This window comes from Paramormyrops kingsleyae, chromosome 24 (assembly GCF_048594095.1).
Source record: "Paramormyrops kingsleyae isolate MSU_618 chromosome 24, PKINGS_0.4, whole genome shotgun sequence".
Classification (NCBI taxonomy): Eukaryota; Metazoa; Chordata; class Actinopteri; order Osteoglossiformes; family Mormyridae; genus Paramormyrops; species Paramormyrops kingsleyae.
In genome coordinates this window covers 26,725,882-26,750,940 of record NC_132820.1, presented here as the reverse complement: position 1 = coordinate 26,750,940, position 25,059 = coordinate 26,725,882, and the positions used below count along the sequence as shown (strand labels likewise).

The window sequence follows — 25,059 nt, the reverse complement described above, 5'->3', positions numbered from 1 at the left end:
GCAAGAGCCCTGCACATTTTTGGGTTTCCCCTCATTTAACACACCTGATTCAACTCCTTGTGCTAATTACCACACAGCTCTTGAGCTGAATCATTAGTGGTGGAACAGGGAAAGAACTAAGCTATACAGGGCTCTGGCCCCCCAGGACTGCAGTTTGACACCCCTGCTCTATAGTCTGCCTACAGAACCAACAGACCTGTGGACGATGCAGTTAACACTGGACTACATTTCTTGCTCCGACACTTGGAGTGCCCTGAGACATATGTTAGGATTCTGTTTGTGGACTTTAGCTTTGCAAATTTATACTGTTCTATCAGAGCTAATGCGGACTGAACTCTCACAACTGTCCGTGCCTGATCCAAAATAATATGTTATAACCACGATGGCCCAGTTTTACGCTACAATCATTGAGTCCATCCTTAGCTCCTCCATCACAGCCTGGTTTGGATCAGCCACTGAACGAGACAAGGCCAGACTGCAACACATCATCCACTCAGCAGAGCGAATAATCGGCAGTAACCTGCCTACCCTCCAGACACTGTACATCACCAGAACCAGGAAACGGGCATACAAAATCTTTGAGGACCCATCTCACCCTGCTCACCACATCTTTCAAGCCTTACCCTCCAGGAGTAGACTCATGGCAATCAGAACCAAGACCACAAGGCACGCCAAGAGCTTCTTCCCTTAGGCAGTCTCTCTCATTAACCAAGCCAGTCTCTGACTGGACGTTCAATTAATCGTCAGCTGCAGTGAAATATCCACCAGCATAACCAGTAAACAACTGATAAACTTCCTCTATGATTATATTCTGCACTCTTGCACATTATGCACACATACTGCAAACTCTGTATACATATTGCACTCTTGCACATATAGTTGACTTGGCTGCTACTTAATAACGGCACCATTTAAGAGCCCTTTAAATTCTTATACCATTTATATAGTTTATATTCATACTACAATGATTACTATGTACACACATATATAAATATCATAATACCATCATTACTGCCATTAATAAACTTAATTATCATATAATTATCATATTACCCAATTGCCAGTCTATTGTTTATTACCTGGCTGCATATGTCTTTGCTAAATGTGGTATGTTCTTTGTAATGTCATGTAAAAGCACCACCAAGGCAAATTCCTTGTATGGAAACATATCTGGATTCTGATTCTACATCCTTCATCAGGACTAGAAAACTTCCATCCAGCGTTGCATTTCATTTTGAAGCTGTCGTTTTTGAAACACTTTTCTGTGATCTAGCTCTTGTTTTGGTCGCCGACTATCATCCAACAAAAGGTTCATTTGAGCTCTCCTAATCTGACATAAACCACACTCACAAACACTTTTGGGTTACTGTGCCACCGGGAAGGGATGGACTCCGGTCGGGATGGGTTTCCAGCATTTCCTATCCTGGCTGTTCTCTTTAGGGACAAACACAAGAATGGAGTCTAGTGATCACACCGGAAGCTGACTTACCTGAACGGAGATGTATGGAGCAGACTCTCATATGCGCGGGGATGCTCTGGAATGCAAGGTCTTACGCCCCACCGCTGGAAGCTATGCCATCCGTCGCCATTTCGTCAACTCTTCCACTTTTGCTCCTTCCTGTCTTTTCCAATCTGGAAAGGAGAAGAAACGTATACCGGTCCTGAAGACCGAAGAGAGACCCGAGTCGATATGGGGCCGCCGCTTAGCGGGTCGCCGTTAGCCGGGCCTCCGTGACGCCCCCCGCTCGGAGTAGAATGCCCAGGGATGTCGCAGCCGCCAGCCTCGGGGCCCAGACTCCTCCCTGTCCTCCTGTCCTCTCAAAAAACAGCAATCATTTAAACAAACATGAGGGAAAATTCAAAAGGCAAAGATGACGTCATTCCTTACCTCAGCACAGCTGCCCACCGCACAAACGACAGCGTGTCACCTTCCTTTAAAAAAAAAAAAAAAGAGAAAAACAGCAGGAAACGGGGGCTGTGCACGGACAGGGCCCCTCCCTCACAGCACATGCAGCTAATTAGCTGGCCATCCAGAGGCACTCAGTCTATTAGTCACCCACTCAGTCAGTTCTGCCTTTCAACAACAGGGGGCAGTAGAGGTGCACCGTTCCCGGAAGCACTGCAATACCGGGTCGATGCGTGGAGCGGACGGGACAAGCCCCACTTCCGGCTCCCTGTTCCAAAAATCCATCTAATAAAAGGCTTCTCGGCCTTTTGGCTAAGATCAAGTGTAGTATCAGTTTAATATCTGATACGTCCCCCATGGAGGGGACCACATATTAAACAGACTGACTCAGACTGACTGACTGAGTGGGTGACTGAGTGAGACAGGGTCTGCTTATCGAACCGGAGCACCTGAAGTAAAATGGTGAAAAACAGAAATCATTCATATTAATTTTCGGGGCGTGAGATACCCCCTTGCTGACGAGATGTGATTACAGAAATGTATCATGACTGTGCAAAAGGGAATAAGGCACCTTTCATCCTGATTTTTTTTAAGTTTAAACACATGTGTGCTTCATATGTAACCGTGATACACGCGGAGCCCAGAGAAATTTGGTTTCCTACACACATGCAATAAGGTCTTTAATTGGGCAGAGTCCATGCCTTCTTCCTTTTTATTGGTTCCCCAGCATGTTGGGGAGCAAGGGACCCCACAATGACGATTGTCTGTACTTGTATTGACACTGATGTCTCCTAGCACCTTGCCCTGACTTCACCTGCATCATCTTATATATTTCCAAGGCCGGACTCTCAGCAGTTGGAGGGTAACACAAATACAAGCAAACATAACAAGCACACATCAGCTATAGGTTTGTGAGGTTAACCGCTATTGCTTCGATGTGTCATGATGATGGACATTCCTGTAAGCTGTAAACTCCTTGGTGATAGATGAGGTACCAGGGCAGGAAAGAGCCAGGGAGAGACTGAGGGCTAAAAGACAGTGAAGGAGAATTAACAGTTCTTTGATGCTGAAAATTTTGGGTATGGGTTTGATTGGGTATTGGCCAAGTTGACTTCTGAGTAAGGAGTGGATCCTTTGCATGGCTTCTTGGGGTATTTCTAAAGTACTAAAGTAAGATATGGTGTCCCGCAGGGATCAGTGCTGGGCCCCCTACTGTTCAATCTATATATGCTACCGCTTGGTAACATAATTGGTAACATAATTTAACATACTGAAAAAACTGAGGTTCTTTTAATCGGTCCTAAGGAGGCCCGCAATAAGTTTGTAAACCCCAACCCTAGCGGCCTCCCTACTCAATTTAAAACAGTGGTCAGAAATCTTGGTGTCCTGGTAGACTCCGACCTCTGCTTCAGTGCTCACATAAATAGCATTACCAGTACGGCATTTTATCATCTACGGAACATAGCCAAGCTTCGGAAGTTGCTGTCCTTTCAAGATGCAGAAAAACTAATACATGCCTTTATAACTTCTAGATTGGACTACTGCAATGCCCTCCTTTCGGGTTGTCCATCTGGATCCCTACATAAACTTCAGTTAGTACAAAATGCAGCTGCCAGAGTTCTAACAAAAACTAAAAAATTTGATCACATTAGCCCTATCCTGTCTTCCCTGCACTGGCTACCGGTCAAGTTTAGGATTGACTACAAATTATTACTATTGACTTACAAAACTCTGAATGGCCTTGCACCACAATATCTCAATGATCTTCTGGTCCCTTACAACCCTTCTCGCCTGCTTCGTTCACAAGGAGCAGGATATCTATTAGTTCCTAAAGTAGACAGGGCTACGGCAGGCTGCAGAGCATTCTCTTACAGAGCTCCACAGCTGTGGAATGGTCTCCCGGCGGATGTGCGGGATTCAGGCACACTCTCGCTTTTCAAGTCTAGATTAAAAACGCACTTGTATAGCTTAGCATATAGGAAACCTAGTTCTGGTTCCAGCTAGTCCCTCACTCCCAGTCAGACTAACAGTATGAGGTGATGAGCTGGGTGGGGATTGGTGTCATTGACTTTGGATAAACTGAGGCATCAGTGCTGTCACTCTAGCTCTACACTAGAGTGCTGATGTTCAGGGAGTCCCCATGCCTGTGTTCCCGCCTGTCTCTCCCTCTTTCTCATGCTGCTATACTCAGATCTGCCGGAGCCTAGACGAATATTGCACTCGATCATTTTGCTTGCACTGCCTCTGGTTTCCTCAACTCTGGCTAATACACAATTATTCTTACTTCCTCCCTCACCCCTTCTGGGGTGTGCTCCATGGAGCACAATGTCGTTGAAGAGTTTATGCTTCTGCGGCCTGCAAGACAACTACCTCCACCTCCGGCAACTACCCTCCAACCTGCCTGCCCTTGGCTCAACACGATGCCTCGCCATCCATCCTGCGGCTGTGTGTCTATTAATCCTGCCATCGTGCATCAAGCACCACGTGCCTGCACCGGTCGGCCGCTGCATTGAGACATATATTTCAACCCCTGTATTAGCTTAGTCATTTCATCTTGTCTGTATTAGCTTAGTCATTTCATCTTGTTTGTTTGACTCATCTGCCGGCCCCTGGAGGATGGGCTCCCCCTTTGGGTCTGGTTCCTCCCAAGGTTTCTTCCTCTTAGGGAGTTTTTCCTTGCCACCGTTGCCTTTGGCTCACTCAATGAGGGGTCCTTACGAGGCAGAAATGTAAAGCGCATTGAGACAATATAATGTTGTGATAATGCGCTATATAAATAAAATTGAATTGAATTGAATTGAATATTTCCTGCATTATGCAGGCCATCCTGTACCTGGTGGCCATCCTCTTTTTCCCTTCCGGTGTTTCGTGTCTGTTTCTCATCCCAAACCTGGGGCTCCTCTTCAAGTTCATACCCATACGTGTCAGTGGTTCTCTGCATGACGTCTTCTACAATCTACCTGTCTCTTCCTCTCTTCTCTTCCACATGATTAACTCTTCTTTCATTTCATGGGTCGATAAATTTGGTGCATGAGTACAAATATCAATGCGCAATTTTGCCGTCCTCTGTAGAGCCAGGATCAGCATATAATCTTGCCTGTGTGGTTTTATGAAGCTTTGAGTATAAATAAACATATATTTTTATTATTAACAACTGAACATCCATAATTGCCATGGAATTGCCATTTTGAGGTAAATTTGTAGTTTATTTGTAGCTCATTTTTGCTGGAAGGACCTTAAAACATTTAAATTCTATATGGAAAATGATCACTGCACACATCTAGTTGAAGCCCTTTCTGAAATTAGTCTGTTGCTGCCTTTCAGGTCCCCAAGCTGACGACAATGTCCCTAGGCGCCCTGGCCACTGCATAGTGGCGCCCCCCGGTGGCCGTTCCAACATCACCAGCCTTGGCTGAGCTATGGTCCTGTGGGGGGGGGGGGGGGGGTTGACCTTTCAGTGACAGATCAGTCAGGAGAGTTGTGGGGTTCTTTTCTGTCTGTGTCCAGTTTTGTTTCACCAGCCAACTTTCCCAGTGTTTGAAAAAAAAAAGTATCCTTCCATCCAGCTGACAGGATGTGGTGACTGTAGCGTTATGTTATTTTTGTGTTTTGGGGATTTAACACGATCACATGTCTGTCCTATAACTAATGCAAGCATGGTGCTTCAATGGCCTCGCCCCCCCTTTAGTGAACACAAACTAAAGTATATGAGTATTGTTTTGTAAATGGGCATGGTATTGTTGCACATCCTGAGTCTGATTGAATAGTTGGTTAGTTGCATGTAGATACACATATTTGACATCGATAAGTATTATTCGAATTTTACGTTGTCAGTACACGCCAGAGTTGATCACTTGCTTCCCACTGTGCAGCAGTGAACTTAAACGGGTTTACATTCACAAAATATAATGGGGGTCAGGAGATGGACCATGGCTGAGATCACCGTCGAGTCAGGTAGCAAAAATCACCAACTGTGACAGCAGCCCAGCAGCAGTGGCCAACATCATGCTGGGTCCTCGTTTAGGGTGGCCAGCAACATGCCTATCTGCCATATATGACAAACCACAAGATGGCACTGCTTGTGCATGCCTTTTGAAATGAACTGGAATGCCGCTAGCAGGCACGCAAGTTACTTCACAAGTTCTAGAGCACAGCAATGCGTTTTGACTTTCTGTTAGCTATGTACGCAGTGATGGACATAACTGGTTCACAAGTACGCATTAACCTTTAAAAGCGATACATGCAGCAATCGGTTGTACATTTTTTATGTGCATTTGCGCCAATATGACAAATTACCGTGCATTTTAACCTCTATTTTCCTTACTTCTTTATTTTACGTTTTCTCTGTTTCATTTCAGTCAGTCTAACATATTGGTACATGTTTATATCACTCTCTACGTGTAAAGGGAGCAGACACAGGAAAAATGTACTGAAGACCCTTGAAATGATATTTATTCCTGATGTGAAATTGCTGTTTTTGTTTTAGATTCCAAATTTAACCTTTTATTTAATTTATCCCTTTTTCCCAAATAAAACGATGCATTTAGTTATAATCTATATTATTTTGATTTGGGGTCAGAAGTTCCAAAATCACCAGGTAAGTTAATTGATTTTATGTGTTTTAACTCCTAGACAGATATAAATGAAAACTCTATTTTTAAATAATTTATTGTCCTTTTTTTTTTTTTAATTAAAAATTGGATCCCTCATGGACCAAGACTTCAAGGGCATTTGTACAATTCACCTGTAACTGGATCTGCAGTCTTTTTCTCCCCACACCCTCTGCTTGTTCCCTTCTTCTCTTTTGTCTTCACTCCAGGAGAGCTCCTCAGACATCTCCAGCCTGTAATTCCTGGGAAATGCCACCTGCCACTCACCCTTGGAGGCGTAGCCCATTCTCAGGATCTCATACGTCACCATTCATCACAGAGTCACAACGCCTGCAAACATCTGAATAAAAGTAAGAGCCCGTTTTTTGAAACTTACACATTAAATTTTCCTCTCTTTACCATTTTATTCTTTTAAGCTTCATTCTGTTTAATTACATTTAGTATGGATTAAGGCACAGGCGGCCCGGAGGACATGGAGTGGGACCCTCCAGTTCTTGCCCTGAGTCCGAGTCCGTGGTGTCAGCCCCGTGACCAGAGTTTCCCCAGCCGAGGAGGTTATCGCCGTGACAACGGCAGGGTCAACGGAAAACTGGTCGGGGGTTCGGCTCCAGGAGGAAAGATCTGGGGTATGCTACCCAGACTTACCGCCTGACCCCAGCTCGGTCCAAGGGGGTCTTTTCGGGGGACCCCATCCATTGGTTCCCGAAAGGAACCACCTGCGGTTTCCTCCGGCACTGGTACTGGCCTTTGCTTTTGTTCTGCAGGGTCCACGGTGTGGTCCGGTTCCTGTCCTGCCTGCTCCTCGATGCCCTCCGGCTCTGCCGACCCCTCGCCGTCTACCGATGCTGTTCTTCCCTCGGCTGGCGCAGACGAGAGGAGCTCGTCCTTCTACAGACCCAGACAGGACTCCGAAGGCCCCCCTGGCCGCGACCCTTCTGCGGCACCTCGGAGCTTGATCTGTAGTCTTGCTTCCCCGTGGCTCTCCCTGGTTTCACCTCTTAGCCCGATTTCACTCTTCCAGCCCCCACTCCAGTCACTCTTGCTTCCCACTTTAGGTTCCCCCTGGCTCCCTCTCCTGGCCCTATTCTTGTTGCACATTGTTTGTCTGGTTGTGTCCTGCCCTGTCTGTCCTGTGCCACCTTTGGTCCTTTTGGTGCCCAATCCCTCCCTTTGTCTCCTTCTTCTGTTTCCTTTGTTGCCACTTGCCCACTGACACCCGCTGTTTGTCTTTTAGTCCCTAGTCTGCATCCCTGTCGGGTTACCTGGCCTGTCATGAGTTGTGTCCTGGCGGTTTGTCTCCCCTGCTGTCCTTGGTTTTGCCCTGGTCAGTGTGTCCCCTTAATGATGCCTTTGCACCAGGAGGGCACAGGATTGGGGGATGGGGGGGTGTTACTGTCATGGCCTGCCCGTCCTGTCAACCTTACTCTCCAGTTCTCCTCCCTGACGTGGCCCTAATGAGCCACGCTTGGTCTTTATTAGTCTCACCTCATGTTCCTGTCCTTCTGTCAGTCACTACCAGCTGCCTTGTGTTTTCCCATTCCTTAGTTTGGTAAAGTGCCCAGGCCAATGTTCTCCAGTTCTGTCCTTGTCTGTTTGCGTCTCTGTGCCCAAGCCTGCCTGCCAGAAAAGCTCCCCGCAAAGGGGGTTCTGCCCTACAGCTTGCATTCGGTTCCTACTTCCCACCGGTCATGTGACAGAGGAATACAAGGTTAGTGCCAGGCAGAAATTAATAGCCTATCTTTGATTTTGCATTCATTTGGTAACTTGTTGAAGTTATCTGATAGTTCTCTCGATTCCAAAGACATATGATTCTTGCGTGTGCATTATGCATATCCAAAGTTAACGCATGTTGTGTTTATCTTACGCCGTACATGACTCATTGTCGTTATGGACAGTAAGCACTTTATGTCAGTTATCCATTGCTCCTTTTCGTTATGCTATACAGCCGCTTTATACATGTGGAGACTTATATGCACACACATTTTTCACATTCCATTAGTTTCACACATTTTACTGTCATCGTACTTCTCTTCTGATGCCATTTTATTTATTTGTTTGTTTATTTGTAACCTGGTAACTGCACACTGAATCTTCTTATATTTGTACAATGACACCAAATCTTATTTGGTAATCATGAATTACCAAAACCTTAAATACACAAGGATAGACTCAATTATTGCTGAAAAAATCTACGCAGAGATATAAAAATGTAATATTCTCATCAAAATCACATGCACAGCAAAAAATGTAGGCAGTAACTATATACTGCTCTTCCAAAAAAACAACCTTTAGGTTCAAAACGACATCCATCGAGAAAAGAAATATATCCTCCTTGTATCGACAGGAATACTTTATCTGCATTGTAAAATAGCATAAATAATTTATGACAAAACAAAAAGCTTTTAAATTTACTGTACATGATTGTTAGCAAAATCAGAAATGTCAGTGTGGTAAGATCATGTACTTTATATAGTCAGTCAGTCAGTCAGTTCTGCCTTTCAACAACAGGGGGCAGTAGAGGTGCACCGTTCCCGGAAGCACAGCAATACCGGGTCCATGCGTAGAGCGGACGGGGCAAGCCCCACTTCCGGCTCCCTGTTCCAAAAATCCGTTTAATATGTGGTCCCCTCCATAGGGGACGTATCAGATATTAAACTGATAAAACAGATTTTTTTTTTTCAGATCCAAATACTTTATTAAACAGTTCTGCACAATTATTTACATCGACACAAACACATTAAAACATATAATAGAAACTGCACTTAAAAAATTGGCACTGTCAACAAGGGAATTAAAAACATTTTCCTACTAAAACAATGATATTCAGAAATAGTCATAATATAACAGGCTGAAATTTTCCCACATCATACAAGTGAATGCCAATACAATTTTCAGACATTACTGAAAATATTTTAAAATAGTATTAAACAAACTATCTGCAGAACCATTCACCATAAAATAAGCAAAAAAAAAAGCAATAAAAGCAACCAATATATTTACACACCATTAAAATGTAAAGTAAACACATATGGCCACTTTTACAATTAAAATGTCATCTCAAATGCATGCTTTTGATGCAAGATGAGCATCCTGGTTTCTTTTTATGAGCCCAAGTTATTTATGGCAAAATTAGGTTTTACAGGGGATCGGTAAATAACATGTTCGTGCAGTCTAGTAACATTCGGGGTGAATCATGGACGATTGATCTGAATTTCAGGACGATCAGTCCACATACGATCAGAATTAATCCACAATTACAACTTCCCAGAATATTATAGTAAAAGGATTAATTCCATGCCACGTGGGTGACGTAATCGTCCGTGAATTCATCCTAATACATGCCCCCATTGTTGTAAGTGGCGTATTCATCCCGCAACCTTCTCTCCAGCTGCAGAATGGAGAATTTCTTCTCCATCCTGCGCTGCTTGCTATACTGCATGGAGAAGGTTTGGATCCTGTCCTTCACACTCTCCCACCATTCGGCCACAGAGGGGAAGGTAGGCTTGTCCTTCTGCCACTCGGAGAAGTGATCTAAGAAAAGGTGTCTAAAATCGCTCTCCTCCAGGATCTGCAGGTTCATTTTCCAATAGACGCCCCCATATACAGCAGCGTCTATGGAGGCAGTGGCCTCCACTGCCAAGTGGTCAGTGGGCCACTGTGGGGAGAGGGACACCTTTTCAAAAACAACGGGGGGTGAAGCTAAAATGTAGTCGATGTGACTGCTGGCTCCGCGACTATTATGCCAGGTGAAGCCCGGCATGCTGGGGTTGCATGTTTTAAAACCATCCACAAGTTTAAAGGAATGAATAAAATGGCGAAAATGCCCTGAGCTGACATCCTCTCTACCCTCCAACGCGATGTTAAAGTCCCCTCCTAAAATCAAGTGTCGATCTGTGACACAGAACAGGGACAACTCTTCAGAGAGAGTTATACGGGACGAGGCCTCCACTGGAGCGTAGATGCATATGGCCCGGAGGCGCTGTCCCCTCCATGTGGCGTCCACTCCCAAAACCCTGCCTTGAAGAACGGTAAATTAACTTACTTCCTCAAAGGCGCGGTCGCCAAAAAGAATCCCGACGCCTGAGGAGTGGACACCACCTACGCTCCAGTAGGATCTACCCCTCTTCCATTGTCGTGAAAAGAGAGCCTCGTCCCGCTGGTCCCGGAGGTGGACTTCCTGCAGAAAACAAATGCTGAAGGGGAAGATGCCAGCTGATTAAAAACCAACGTGCGTTTTAAAACGTTCCTCAAACCCCTGACATTCAAAGTGACAATATTAAAATTGGCCATGAAATATTAAAATGATCAAATACAATTAAAAACAACAAACTAATTAGACAAAATGTAGATATTAAAGGAATTCAAACAGAAAAAACAGACCATAAGATAAGCCTTTATGCAGATGACGTATTACATTTTCTTAGGAATTCTCCAACCTCTCTTCTGAAGACAATATCACTTATAGATAAGTTCTCATCTATATCAGACTACTCCGTCAACTGGAGCAAATCAACAGTTTTGCCTTTGAATTGTAGTTTCCAAAACACAACTACTACTCCTTTACAGTCAGGTAACCTTAGATACTTAGGCATAAATTTTTCCACCAGACTCTCAGATCTAGTACAGATGAATCATATTCCTTTGTTAAAAAAGGTGGAAGAGGATCTTGTGCAGTGGAAATCTCTACCTATATCACTCATTGGAAGAGTTGCCACCATTAAAATGATGGTCCTGCCTAAAATCAATTACTTGTTCTCAATGATCAATAATAAACTCTCTATGGCTTGGTTTAAATCACTAGACTCAAGCATCTTGTCATTTTTATTGAAGAACAAACCATCACGAATCAGCTTGAAAACTCTGCAAAAAGCCAAAGGTAATGGTGGTCTAGAACTACTGTACCAAGTTTCTATCACTACTTCTTAGCCAACAGACTGCAGTATATAACAAATTGGATCAAATCAAGCCCGGTAGATAGTCCATGGCTGGACTTAGAACAAGCAATCTGCGGAGAAGTAAAATTGTCTGATCTGCCTTTTATAAGTGTTTTAAGAGCCTTAGTATTAACACCTCATTAACAGCCTGGTGGGAATTTTTTTTAAATAACTAGGTCTCCACTTATCCCCTGCAAACTAACACCCATTTGGAACAATCCAGATATTTGCCGAAAAAAGATAAAATTGAGCTTTCCCTTATGGCATGATAAAGGGATTAGAAATCTTGAACATGTTATGCAAAACGGAAAATTTATTTCATTCGAGGAACTAGTCTCAAAATACGGAATTAGCAACAGTAAATTTCTTGAGTACCAGCAATTCAGGCAAGGTTCAATCTTAATCAGTTTAACTTAGAAATACCTCCATGGGTGCTAGAATTTTTAAATCTTTCTAGCCCCAAATTATTGCAAAAAATGTATAAGTTATTGTCAAAAATGGATGACTCAATTTCCCTCCCAACCTCAAAATGGGAGCAAGATCTATCCATCGATCCAGATCAAAACTTTTGGAAAGAAATATGTTTAAACACCTTCAAAATGACTAAAAACCCCAACTTACAGCTTATACTATACAAAACTCTGCATAGAGCTCATTATACAGGACAAAGGATGTTCCAAATGGGCCTTATACACTCAAACCTATGCACCCACTGCTCAGGTAACTCTGTAGAGAACTACATGCATGCCATATGGTCCTGCACACCGGTGCAGAAGTTCTGGCAAAGGATATGTGAAGATCTATGAATTTGGTTTAATTGCTATATCCCAACCTCACCTACATTGTGCATTTTAGGTGATGCAAGTGTATTAGATATGGAAGAAAATAAAGTGCACATGATCCTTACTGCCTTAGGCATTGCAAAGAAAACTATCTTCATGAACTGGAAATCAAAAAATAATTTATGTGTTACTCAGTATAGAAATTTAATTCTAGACCACATAAGTTTGGAGAGAATGTCTAATTCCCTCCAAAAAAAACAATTGGGCGAATTGGATTCTCTCTGGTCCATTCTGGCCAATTCCATTATGTAGGAGGGGGTGGTCGGCTGTGGTCTCGTCTCCTCATGATTCTGGCGGGTGGTGGGGTTGGGCCCCCGGGCTATGGGCGGCTAGTGGCTTCTTGGAGCTGGGGGGGCTGTGGCTGCCATCCTGTGATGTCTGGGTGTCTGCCCTGGCTGGTGGTGGGGGGGGGCTATTTGTCGTCGAATGAGTGGGTGACTGAGTACGGGCTGCCCTTCGGGGTGGGGGGGGAGGGGGGCTAGCTCTTGGCGTCGGCACTGCTCCGGGATGTTGTCGCCGGGGGTCTCAGGTCCGCTCCTTCCAATGTAACGGTGGGGGGCTGGGGTGCCTACTGAGCCTCAGTGGATTTGTTAATGTAGGCTGTAACAGTCTCTGAGTACTCCTGGAGGTCAGTGGTGTTGTCGTATGTGGCAGCCTGCTTAAACATACTCCAGTCTGTGGTGTTAAAGCAGTCCTGTAAAGCCTCTGAAGACCCTTCCGGCCACACTTGTATCTGCTTCCGAACCGGTTTGGTGACTTTAACAAGCGGTCTGTAAGCAGGCATTAGCATGACAGTAATGTGGTTTGAGGCACCGAGCTGGGGGAGGGGGAAAGCCTTGTAAGCTCCTCTTTGGGTGGTGCAAACAAGGTCCAGTGTGTTATTTCCCCGTGTAGGAAAGTCTATGTGTTGCTGTATTTTGGGAAACACACTCTTTAAGTCTGCATGATTGAAATCCCCAGCCAAGATGAGAAAAGCATCTGGGTGGGCTGTCTGCTGCTCACTGATACATGCTGGTACAGTTCATTCAGTGCCTCCCTCCTGTTGCTGCCATTGGAGGTGGGAGGGATATACACAGCAAACAACAGTATAGCTGTATATTCCCTCGGTAGATAGAACGGCCGGCACTTAATAACCATAAACTCCAACACTGGTGAACAGTATTTGCAGACCGCAACAGCATCGCAGCACCAGGCGTCATTGATGTAAACACAAAGCTCGCCACCGCGGGTCTTACCTCCCGCGACGACAACTCTGTCAGCACGGTAGCATGTTAGCTGGTCAAGCTGAATGCCGCGGTCCGGGACACAGTCACTGAGCCATGTTTCCGTGAACAAAAAAACACAACAGTCCTTTACATTCCTCTGAGATGAACATAGTAGTCGGATGTACTCCAGTTTCTTATCCAATGAGCGTACGTTGGCCAGAACGATGGAGGGGATAGCGGGTTTGTGTGGGCAAGCCACCAGCCTAGCTCGGATATCTCCACTCTTATCCCTCTTCTGCTTTCTCTCACGCCACTTGAGGCACCTCCATTTTGGGCGAGGTGCAGGAGTGGGGGTCGGTGATTGAGTAGGCCTGCGGAGCAGACCCAGATCATTCAGCTCTTCGGCGTCCACAGAGTCTAACTTAAAAAGTTTGTTTCTGCCGATGTTGAGCAAAAATGTTCGGCTATATATGGGCTTAAGAACAGATAAACGCGACAAAGGCGTACAGAAACACTGCAACGTCCAGGACGAAAAACACTGTTTAGTCGGGAGAGAGAGAAGCCGCAGTGTGTGCACGCGTCGCCATTTTGGGAGAGAAAAAAAAATAAAAAAATAAAATTTGACTTCTGAGGTACCACTGTACCCTGTAAATTTTAGAACGTGAAACAGTCGGCTAAGTTGACCTCGAATGGTTCTGCGTGCTCATTGGTTATTGCTACGTACATCTGGAAGCAGAAGCTGTAATTTTTATTTCTCTCGGTCTTGATTTGGGCGATCTTCATTTACTGTTTGTGTTCCATTGCTTTAAATAACGTCTGCAAAGGGTCCTTTCAGTCGCTTGCGTGGTTTTCTACACACCTGTCTGGGATGCTTTAAGCGTTCCAGCTTTCGTGTGCGCAAGCCCACTGCACCATCCTTGACTGTTGCAACGGGGGTTGCTATAAATGGCAAAACCCCTGCAAAGGTCGGGAGTGGCATCCACCTCCCCAGTGGACACGGGGATCACCAGCATGCTCCTGTTGCAGCAGAGGCAGGGTCCGAGTGGGCGGCAGTTTGGAAGAAGATTGCAGCTCTCGAAGACAAGGTGGGCCGTTTACGGTCTGAGATCTCCATGCTTGCTGGTGCCCTGACTGACCCACATATATCCCGGAGCAGTTCGGAGACCACTGGGACTCCTGTTGTAGTCTCCACTTCAGCTCCAAGCTGTTTCCCACCCCCTCCTCCTCCTCCACCGCCGCCTCCTCCTCCTCCTCCACCTGCTAGTATCCAGGGCCCCAAGCAGAAGACGAGTCATCGTCAGGGAAGTGGCTCAGGACCCACCAAAGGCCCCAACATGGTGGATGTCCTGGCGGAGCTGCCCTGCGTTAAACTGCGCCCGGTGCTGAGGTCGCCAGGTGGGACGCCAGTGCCGAGGAGGGGACTGACGCAGGGGACGCCCATGCCCTCAGAGGACATTGCTGCCATTTTAGCAGAGGCTCTGAAGAAGAAATTCAAGCAATAGAACCACTCTGATGAGTAGGAGCAGCAGGCCTCTGAGCCCTTAAACTTTTTTTACTTAAATTTTTTATACTTATAACATTTTTATACTTATATCATTTTTATACTTATATACTTTATATACTTAAACTTTATATACTTATACTTTATGTACTTATATACTTTATATGCTTATATTTATATACTTATACTTTGTGTACTGATTCTATATACTTATTAATAAATAATATATTTGTATCACTATTATTTTTAAAAGAGTTGCTGATTTTGTAATACTGCTGCAGCATTCTCCACATGCTAATCACTGCCCCACATCGAATTGGCACTTTGATCTGCCACATATCACTTCACTACCCCCTGTTGAATGTTGCATCGTATGTTGTTAGATATCTCCTAGTAGTAAGTACTTCATTATTAGGCTGCACAATATTGGAAAAGATGTATTTCTGCAATGAGTATTGCAGTATTTATTTAAATTTAAAATGCTTAAAACAAACCAATTTCTCACAAACACATCTATTCATGAGTGATTTAACACTAGGTTTGCTAAACCTACGCAAATCTACGTAAAATCCCCTCGGCCCGACCTCGGGTTGAGAGGCCATTAGCTCCATTGTCCTCCTGCTTTTGTTGTGCAAAAACACTAGTTACCTGTGAACCCTGCCACATTTGCATTTCTTTACCCTCACTGCTGCTGGCAAGCTTGCCATGTTGTCCCGAGATAGATTCCTTTCCATCATGAAACACCTTCGATTTGACGACAAGGACACGAGGGCAGAACGGGTGAAAACAGACAGATTTGCGGCGATCTTGGACATCTGGAAATGCTTCACTAGGAACTGTATTGAGAGTTTCACTGCAGGACAACACATCACCGTAGATGAGCAGCTGTTCCCGACCAAGGTTCGTTGTCCATTCACACAGTATATCGCATCCAAGCCGGACAAATCTGGAATCAAGTTCTGGATGGCGATGGATTTGGAGACCAAATACGTCTGCAATGCATCCCCTTACTTGGGAAAGGACCCCAATCGTCAGAAGGGGGAGAGGCTGGCAGAGAATGTGGTCATGAGTCTGATGGAGCCATTTCTGGATGACGGGAGAAATGTCACAACAGACAATTTCTTCACCTCACTGTCATTGTCACACAGTCTGCTTCAGCGCAAAACCACACTACTGGGCACGATGAATAAAGCTCGTCATGAGCTTCCTCCATCGGCAAAGGACACTGCAGGCCGAGAGAAATTCTGCACGTCAGTGTTTAGAAGCGGCAGTGTCTCCTTGACAATCTACGCGCCAAAAAAAAAGAAAACTGTGTGTCTTCTGAGTTCCTTGCACCGAGACGTGATGATCGGGGATGGTATAAAGAGGAAACCCAACACGATAACAGACTACAACCATATGAAGGTATGTGAATGTGCATATAATTTTATACCAGTGCTACAATGTTTCCTGATATGTACTATACAGGCCTATATCGGGTAGAAAAAAATATACTTATGTCTCTCTCTCTCTCTCTGCTTTTACAGGGTGGTGTAGATGTGTTGGACCAGATGGCACGCAAGTATACAGTACGAACAGCAACACACAGGTGGCCAGTAGCCGTATTTTATAACATGCTGGACCTGGCGGCAGTGAATGCCTATGTTCTGTACAAGGCGTGCACAGGGTGGAAAGGCAAAAGAAGATCATTTCTGAGTCTTCTAGCCATGGAACTCAGTAACCGATTCATGCTGCAAAAGGCAATGGAAGCAGAGAGGGAAGCTTTTGCAGCTGCTGCATCATTTGCTGCTGCTGTGCCAGGAACTGTTCAGACAACTCAGTGCCAGGTACAAGAGAGCTGCAACAGGAATCGCAGCAGATATCTCTGCGCAAAGTGTTGCAAATTCACCTGCGCCAAATGCAGGCACAGAGGTTACTGGGTCTGCAAACGCTGCAAACACTGACTATGAAACCACTGAGATGATGAAGAGGAACTGAGGGACTGAGAATTTTTTTTTACTTCTTTTATTATTATTATTATTATTGATTCTGTTTTCAGTCTATTTTTGACAAATAAAACACTTGTGTTTCTATATTTTGTGAAATTGTGTCTTTCATATTTGTGGGTCAGTCAGAGTGTGGGATATTTTGTATAGATATGGCAAGCTTGCCAGCAGCAGTGGCGGTAAAGAAATGCAAATGTGGCAGGGTTCACAGGTAACTAGTGTTTTTGCGCAACAAAAGCAGGAGGACAATGGAGCTAATGGCCTCTCCACCCGAGGTCGGGCCGAGGGAATTCTCACCAGAAAATAAAAAGCTCAGTATTAAAAGCTCAGTAACTAGTAACTAGCTCAGTAACTAGCTCAGTAACTAGTGTTAAACGGCAAGGATGAAAATGATTAGGATTAGCTCTTGCCAAAATAGGGCTTGTAAACTTTTGTGGTAGTCAGAATTAACCCAAACAACTATGACTATACCCCACGGAAATCTTTAGTAAAAACCGAAAGATTTATACGGGATGAAGAGAGATCCGAGTCGATATGGGGCTGCCGCTTAGCGGGTCGCCGTTAGCCGGGTCTCCGTGACGCCCCCGCTCGGAGTAGAATGCCCAGGGGCTCCTCCCTGTCCTCCCGTCCTCTCAAGAAACAGCAATCATTTAAACAAACATGAGGGAAAATTCAAAAGGCAAAGATGACGTCATGCCTTACCTCAGCACAGCTGTCCACCACACAAACAGCGTGTCACCTTACTTTAAAAAAAGAAAAAGAAAAAGAAAACCGGCAGGAAACGGGGGCCACGCCCCTCCCTCACAGCACATGCGGCTAATTAGCTGGCCATCCAGAGGCACTCAGTCTATTAGTCACCCACTCAGTCAGTTCTGCCTTTCAACAACAGGGGGCAGTAGAGGTGCACCGTTCCTGGAAGCACTGCAATACCGGGTCGATGCGTGGAGCGGACGGGGCAAGCCCCACTTCCGGCTCCCTGTTTCAAAAATCTGTTTAATATGTGGTCCCCTCCATGGGGGACGTATCAAAATAACCTTTTCATACCAAAACAAAATGTAAATCAGCTCAAATACATGATTAATAAATATTATGCTTGTGCTACTTATATTAACACATAATCACAATCTATGAGGTTGAAACATTCCCACACTATGCAAATCATGCCAACACAGTACAATAAGACTTTCAAAGATAATATTAAACAAATAGAACTACCTGCAGAACTATTACCAATAAAACAGGAAAAGGGCAATAAGACCAGCAAATACAATTATACACCATTTAAACCTAATTACAATTATATGGTCAATAAAACAATTAAAATGTCACCTTATATGCATGCTATTAAAAAGTTAAGACCTCTAACCCTCTGGAGTCGACGGCATCGTCGGCAATGCCGCGATCTTTCTTGTGTATTTCAGTTCATGACTCGCTGAAATCTTATTATAGAAACATAAAAAAAAATGCTGACTAAATCTGTAATCTGCATTCTTTTCAAAACGTTCATTGTCGGAAGTATTAAACTTTTTAAATCGGCAAAAAAGTAAACCATGTCACCTTACTTTGTTTTACCTGCATCGGGGGTGTGTAGTACCACTGTCACCCGAAGATCGCTATTCACATTCTAAATAGCCACATTAGCGCGTATTCAGATCGCATTCGCATGGTAATTTGATGAACAACGCAACGGTGAAACGCGATCCAGATACATCCCCTTCAGCGCCATAAAAGGGGGGAGGGACGTGGCCAGGTGATAATGGCTCATTCATTCACATGAAAGTTGCTACATATTCAATGAAAGGAGCCAGAAATAGTGACACGAGTTAGGTTTTTCTTATTTATTTATCCAAATGAATATTGCAACTACACCATTTAGTCATCTTCGTGTAGCCAAGACTTTGGTGATCAGATATCTGGGATCAAAACAAACTGCCAGCATTGCTTACAATGTAGTTTTATAATGTTTCTGCAAGTGTTCCAAACTGCATTTTGCCATGTCTATACTTTGAATGTCAAATTACAAACTTCACATAAATCTAACATATTTACAAAGTACACTAAGATTAAGATGAGTTTGTTGCCAAACCAAATATATAAGAAATAATTTATTTGCCAGGAATTAAGTTTTTGATATTGAATGAAATGTGTGAGCATGCCCCAGTTAGTGAAAGTGTGTCCCCTACCCCTAGACTCCAGAGGGTTAAAAAGGAACACATCCGCATGACTTCCAAGCTCTGCACAAGGGTCGGGCTAAAACGGCATCATACACCTTCCCAAAACACATAAAATCAGTAACCTTGGGAACAAAATAGGTTAATCGCACAATAAACAGCACAACAGATCAAAATGTTAATAAATATCAATAATGTTAATATTGATGAATAAGTGCTAACAGTGATCAACCAAAACAGTGCTCAGTAAAATCTTTACATGTCAATAAATAAAATCCATACCAAATAAAACACACGCACAGAAAAACAAAGCACACTTACCTAAAACCCGATGTGTCCTCTGTGTGCTTCAGGAAAATGCATCATGTCAACCCTGTAGGATGGAGTGTCACCACCTAGACGTACCGGGGCAGCTTTCGCCTAGGATCAAGGCAGTTGGATGGATGTCAACTTACCTCTGGGGGTAGGTCGTTTAGGTAGATGGCAGCTTCCTTCTGGGGCCTGGGGGTTTGGGTGAATGTCAGCTTACTTCTGTGATCAGGGTGTTTGGGTGGAAGCGAGCTTACCTCTGGGGTCAGGGGATTGAGTTGAAAGCAGCTTGCCTCTGGGGTTGGAACATTTGGGTGGATGTGAGCTTACATGAGGGGCCTGCATTTTTGGATGGACAGCAGCTTGCCTCTGAGATCAGAGCGTTTGGGTGGATGGCAGCTTGCCACTGGGGTTAGGGCATTTTGGTGGATGTGAGCATACCTCAGGGGCCTGCGTGTTTGGGTAGACTGCAGCTTGCCTCTGGGATCAGCATGGTTGGGTGAATGGCTGATTACTGGGAACAATGTGTTTAAGTGGATGGCAGCCTACATCTGGGATCAGGGTGTTTGGGTGGACAGCGGCTTGCCTCTCTGCTCAGGGTGCTTGGATGGACAGCAGCTTACCTCTGTGGTTGGGCCGGTTGCGTGTTTGGGAGCTTACCTCTAGGGCCAGGGCGCTTGGTGGACGGCAGCTTACCTCTGGGATCAAGGCGTCTGAGTGGATGAAAGCTTACCTCTATTATCAGGGTGTTTGGGTTTATGTCATCTTAACTCTGGGGTCAAGGCGCTTGGTTGGATGCAGTTGGTTGGGTTGGAGCTTCACCTCTGGAATTAGGGCATTTGAGTAGATGACAGCTTAACTCTGTGATCATTGTGTTTGGGTACATGTCAGCTTACCTCTGGGGTCAGAGCGTTTGTGTGTAGGGCAGCTTATCACAGCTAACTATCGATTAGTTTAACTGAATTTATCCAAAAATTATTATTATTTCTATACCTGACAGACAAAATATTGTGACTTACATATAATGTGACATGTTGTTAATGCAACCAGTAATCAGAAGACAGTGTGACATGTGCTGCACACCAGGGCAATTTCAGAATCACTAATCAGATCTGCAGTTAACACCAAGTTATGGTAAACCAAGTGACGCCTATATAATATACATGTATGGAAATCACACAATCCGAAAAATAGTTTCCCGAAATATTAACACAGAGGTATTTCTCACTCACTATAAAACACGATGTAAATTTCCCTGTAGTAATTAATAGATTAACAGACAAAAAACCCAGAGTCACACCAACGAAAACACAACGCAATGCTAGGGCCAACTAGCAAGAACTGGCTAACCAGGTAAAAATTCGCAATGAACTTCTAAATTATCGAAACTCAGTTACATCAATAAGTACATAAGTTACCACGAAACATACATGTATTAGTTTAATAAAGTCTAAGCAGAAATGATCAAAATAAATACGGTTTTGGTTTTGTTTGCCGGAGCTCAAACATCGGACATCTCCCTTAGTAAAAGGGTGTGGACTCTGGCCGTTGACAACCACGTGCCGCTCGCGCCACACAACGTCGTTGACCGCAGTCTGTCATACTCTCGCGTGTTACGTCTGACTGACACGCGCCGCAATAGTGAGATTTAGCAGTACTAACGTTAAAAAAAGCTCTTACTGACCTCATTTTACTGTATCATATGCGCAGTAATTTATCTTGCTTTCTTAAAATAACCAATAAATTTTGGTGCTACTGCTCTGTTTGAGTCCATGAATTATGTCCTGCATAGAAATGTGTAGTGGCAGAACATTTAAACAACTGGATCGCATTTTAAAACATAATCTTATGTAGACATCACACCTCTCCCGGAAGACTCCCGCAAATGCACCACAGCTCCCTCACACCCCCGAATAATGTGCAGCATCCTGGAAATCTGTCCACACAGAAATAAAAGCAATCAAACGCAGGGAAGTGGCCACGTGCCTACAGATCGTATGTTGGGCGTGGCTACGGATCGTCTGTCGCCGCCCCCCAACTTTCACAGCCAGCACCCCCCCCCCTTCCCTAAGGTGGGATAATTCAGACATCCCAACCTGCAAAAACTCAATTCAGGGAGGTGCCCCCAACCCCCCGACAAGGAGAGAGATAACTTCAACAAACTTGATTTCACAGTTTAATTTGTTCATTAATTTCCTCTAGTCAGCGCACTAAATTACGAAGGTCAAAATTATGTATTTTGACAATAATATAAGTAGATTATTTTACCATTTATGCAAATTCCTTAATTATATTCCATTGCTACTTTACAAAAGTCTTTCATGACAGCATTAGCAACTAACCAAGTGTCTAACTAGTGTAGACCTGAATAATACAGCACATGAAATGACACTTGTTAAACTCACCTCAACATGCCTTTTACAATCGTTTAAACCGTCATGGGCAATGCTGAAATCACTGTTGCAAACAGTACAGCCTACTTTAATGTAAAATCAGACAGATTGCTTAACTTGCAGCTGCCCAATTACGCGTACATATTTTATTGCCGCAGATAATTAAGGTAGGTAATACAACGCTGAAGGTTAGAGGTATAGTACGATTACATATGTACAACATGTGGTCATTTCAGTCAGACAAACGTTTAAAATGGAAAACCAGCTTTTACCGGCAATTTCCATAGCACGTCCTAGTCGAAGTACTACACTGCCATCTATTGGACAAGTCAGGTTACTGAATCGTGAAATGTGTCTGTACTGAAATGGATAAAACAAACATAATATCTTCAGTCATGTTTTCTTTTAGGACCACTACAAGAGGATTATCAGTATGAAGGTTTATCAATAAAAATAATTTATTAAAATAAATATTACAGGGCTCTCCCTGAAAATAAGATGCTCTTAGCTTCCAAAGCCAAGGACACATTCTAGTGTTTTTCCAGGAGACTGGACCTAACTAACCTGGGGCCTTATGAAAAACAATCAATCAGTTCATGTTGAAGCTCACAAGGTGTGGAGAACAAGAAACACAAGTAAGGGAGAAAGGCAAGGTGCAAAGCATACACAAGCAGTGTAACGACATATCAGTTACAATGTATGATTAAACATACATCATTTCTCACAGTATGAATAGTGGCCCGTTGCTCCTACTATAGCCTCACGCCTCCAGGGTCATGGGTTCAATCTGCACCCCTGCTGTAATAAACAGTGAAGTTATTACAGTAACATGATGTTTATCAGTAAAATAGTACACTCAAAAAAATATTTAGGCCTAATATTTAGGATTTATGTAATTTAATTGCATATAAAATTTCCATGCATTTGGATTACATAGTTTTAAAGAAAGCAAATTAATAAACGTAATATAATGTGTATTCATCAGTTTAATATAAATAAAACAATTACGAATGAGATTTATGTAATTGTGTTATGTCCAATGTTTTTTAAATAGATAATAACTAAGATTATGCATTTACAATACATACAATTTGTTTTAAATTCATATGAACCAGATTTATGTATAAATTTTTTATAAAGATTATATAAAACTCATTAATAAATTCAAAATGTTTAAAATGCATTTATAAAAATTATATTTATGCAATTCTCCCAATGGATCAAATGTAAAAAAAGACAACTGTTTCACATTTTAACCATTTATTGATACTGAAATGCATGTAAAACTACATTAAAAAAACAGAATTGGTAACACTAAGTTAAACACTGTTCAGTCTTTGATTATGTAAAACTTCTCAAAGTGTAAATGAGCAGCTGTGACAAAAACCATGACACTTTTCTCCATTTTTCTATAACAAAAAAATAAAGCAAGCAATTGTAAACAGAACTAAGCAGCGATAAGTCAAATATTAATAAAAGATTGTTCTTAACAACCTTGTTAAACTGGAGGTACACTTAATTGGATTTACTTAATTTAATAGTGGACAGTGGTTGCACACAGATGTTTTGCTTTGGCAGCAACTTGAACAATTGAGTTAAATTAACATAACTTATTCATATTCAATAAACCTGTGTACTTTCTGTTTATACAGTGTGATTGAAACATGTTTTGTTAAAGTAATTTGAGCTCTTGGAACATTTTATTCCTTCTTGATTTTATCACTTTATTCCAACACTATTCAATAACTTTTCCTCCAATACTATTTGGTCACTTAAAAACTACATGTTATTTTCATTTTACATGTTAATATTATATTTGAGTGTCAATTACACAATTTTACAATGGTATTTTTATTTTTCTTTCCCATCAATATAATTTAGAGCAGCAAAACAACTCTCCCATTTTCCAATGGTTTCAGTTCTAGACAACAGCTGATTTATTTTCAATTTCTAAACCCAAATGAATACAAAATGAATAATGAAGAAAATGACAAAATCCAAGTTACGTTATTTTCTGCAAAATATTTTCATTCATTGTGCGTTATTATTATAATTCACATGTTCCCAACATTTTGATATTTTATGTACACAGCAAATGTGCCAGTGTTAAATTAGCACTGCATGGTGTCTATATGGGTCCACACCATTCAGTGATACATTTAACACTTTACAGTGTGCAGTGAGTGTTCTTTTTACAGTATTAATCTTTATTAACTGTAATAGTGTTCAATTTACACCATAGGGTAAATCAATGAGTCTCCACCTCCACATATCTTATAAAAGGCAGATCAGACAATTTTACTTCTCCGCAGATTGCTTGTTCTAAGTCCAGCCATGGACTATCTACCGGGCTTGATTTGATCCAATTTGTTATATACTGCAGTCTGTTGGCTAAGAAGTAGTGATAGAAACTTGGTAGTTCTAGACCACCATTACCTTTGGCTTTTTGCAGAGTTTTCAAGCTGATTCGTGATGGTTTGTTCTTCAATAAAAATGACAAGATGCTTGAGTCTAGTGATTTAAACCAAGCCATAGAGAGTTTATTATTGATCATTGAGAACAAGTAATTGATTTTAGGCAGGACCATCATTTTAATGGTGGCAACTCTTCCAATGAGTGATATAGGTAGAGATTTCCACTGCACAAGATCCTCTTCCACCTTTTTTAACAAAGGAATATGATTCATCTGTACTAGATCTGAGAGTCTGGTGGAAAAATTTATGCCTAAGTATCTAAGGTTACCTGACTGTAAAGGAGTAGTAGTTGTGTTTTGGAAACTACAATTCAAAGGCAAAACTGTTGATTTGCTCCAGTTGACGGAGTAGTCTGATATAGATGAGAACTTATCTATAAGTGATATTGTCTTCAGAAGAGAGGTTGGAGAATTCCTAAGAAAATGTAATACGTCATCTGCATAAAGGCTTATCTTATGGTCTGTTTTTTCTGTTTGAATTCCTTTAATATCTACATTTTGTCTAATTAGTTTGTTGTTTTTAATTGTATTTGATCATTTTAATATTTCATGGCCAATTTTAATATTGTCACTTTGAATGTCAGGGGTTTGAGGAACGTTTTAAAACGCACGTTGGTTTTTAATCAGCTGGCATCTTCCCCTTCAGCATTTGTTTTCTGCAGGAAGTCCACCTCCGGGACCAGCGGGACGAGGCTCTCTTTTCACGACAATGGAAGAGGGGTAGATCCTA

General features: G+C 42.8%; 1 long non-coding RNA gene, 1 other non-coding gene and 4 pseudogenes across 2 annotated transcripts; 1 reads left to right on the top strand and 5 right to left on the bottom strand.

Annotated features, from left to right (window-relative positions):
• Positions 1-2,094: 2,094 nt before the first annotated feature.
• On the bottom strand, positions 2,095-2,232 carry LOC140582644 (U2 spliceosomal RNA; annotated as a pseudogene).
• Positions 2,199-2,304, top strand: LOC140582648 (U2 spliceosomal RNA; annotated as a pseudogene).
• A 6,727-nt stretch (positions 2,305-9,031) lies between these two features.
• On the bottom strand, positions 9,032-9,211 carry LOC140582618 (U2 spliceosomal RNA; annotated as a pseudogene).
• Positions 9,212-17,384: 8,173 nt separating this feature from the next.
• On the bottom strand, positions 17,385-17,515 carry LOC140582606 (U5 spliceosomal RNA; annotated as a pseudogene).
• A 364-nt stretch (positions 17,516-17,879) lies between these two features.
• Positions 17,880-18,074, bottom strand: LOC140582530 (U2 spliceosomal RNA). The gene has a single exon (XR_011985453.1). It is a non-coding gene; the product is annotated as a U2 spliceosomal RNA (small nuclear RNA).
• A 732-nt stretch (positions 18,075-18,806) lies between these two features.
• On the bottom strand, positions 18,807-21,398 carry LOC140582431 (uncharacterized). The gene is made up of 2 exons (XR_011985401.1): positions 21,148-21,398; positions 18,807-20,287 (listed from the first exon to the last, which is right to left on the bottom strand). It is a non-coding gene; the product is annotated as an uncharacterized lncRNA (long non-coding RNA).
• Positions 21,399-25,059: the final 3,661 nt, after the last annotated feature.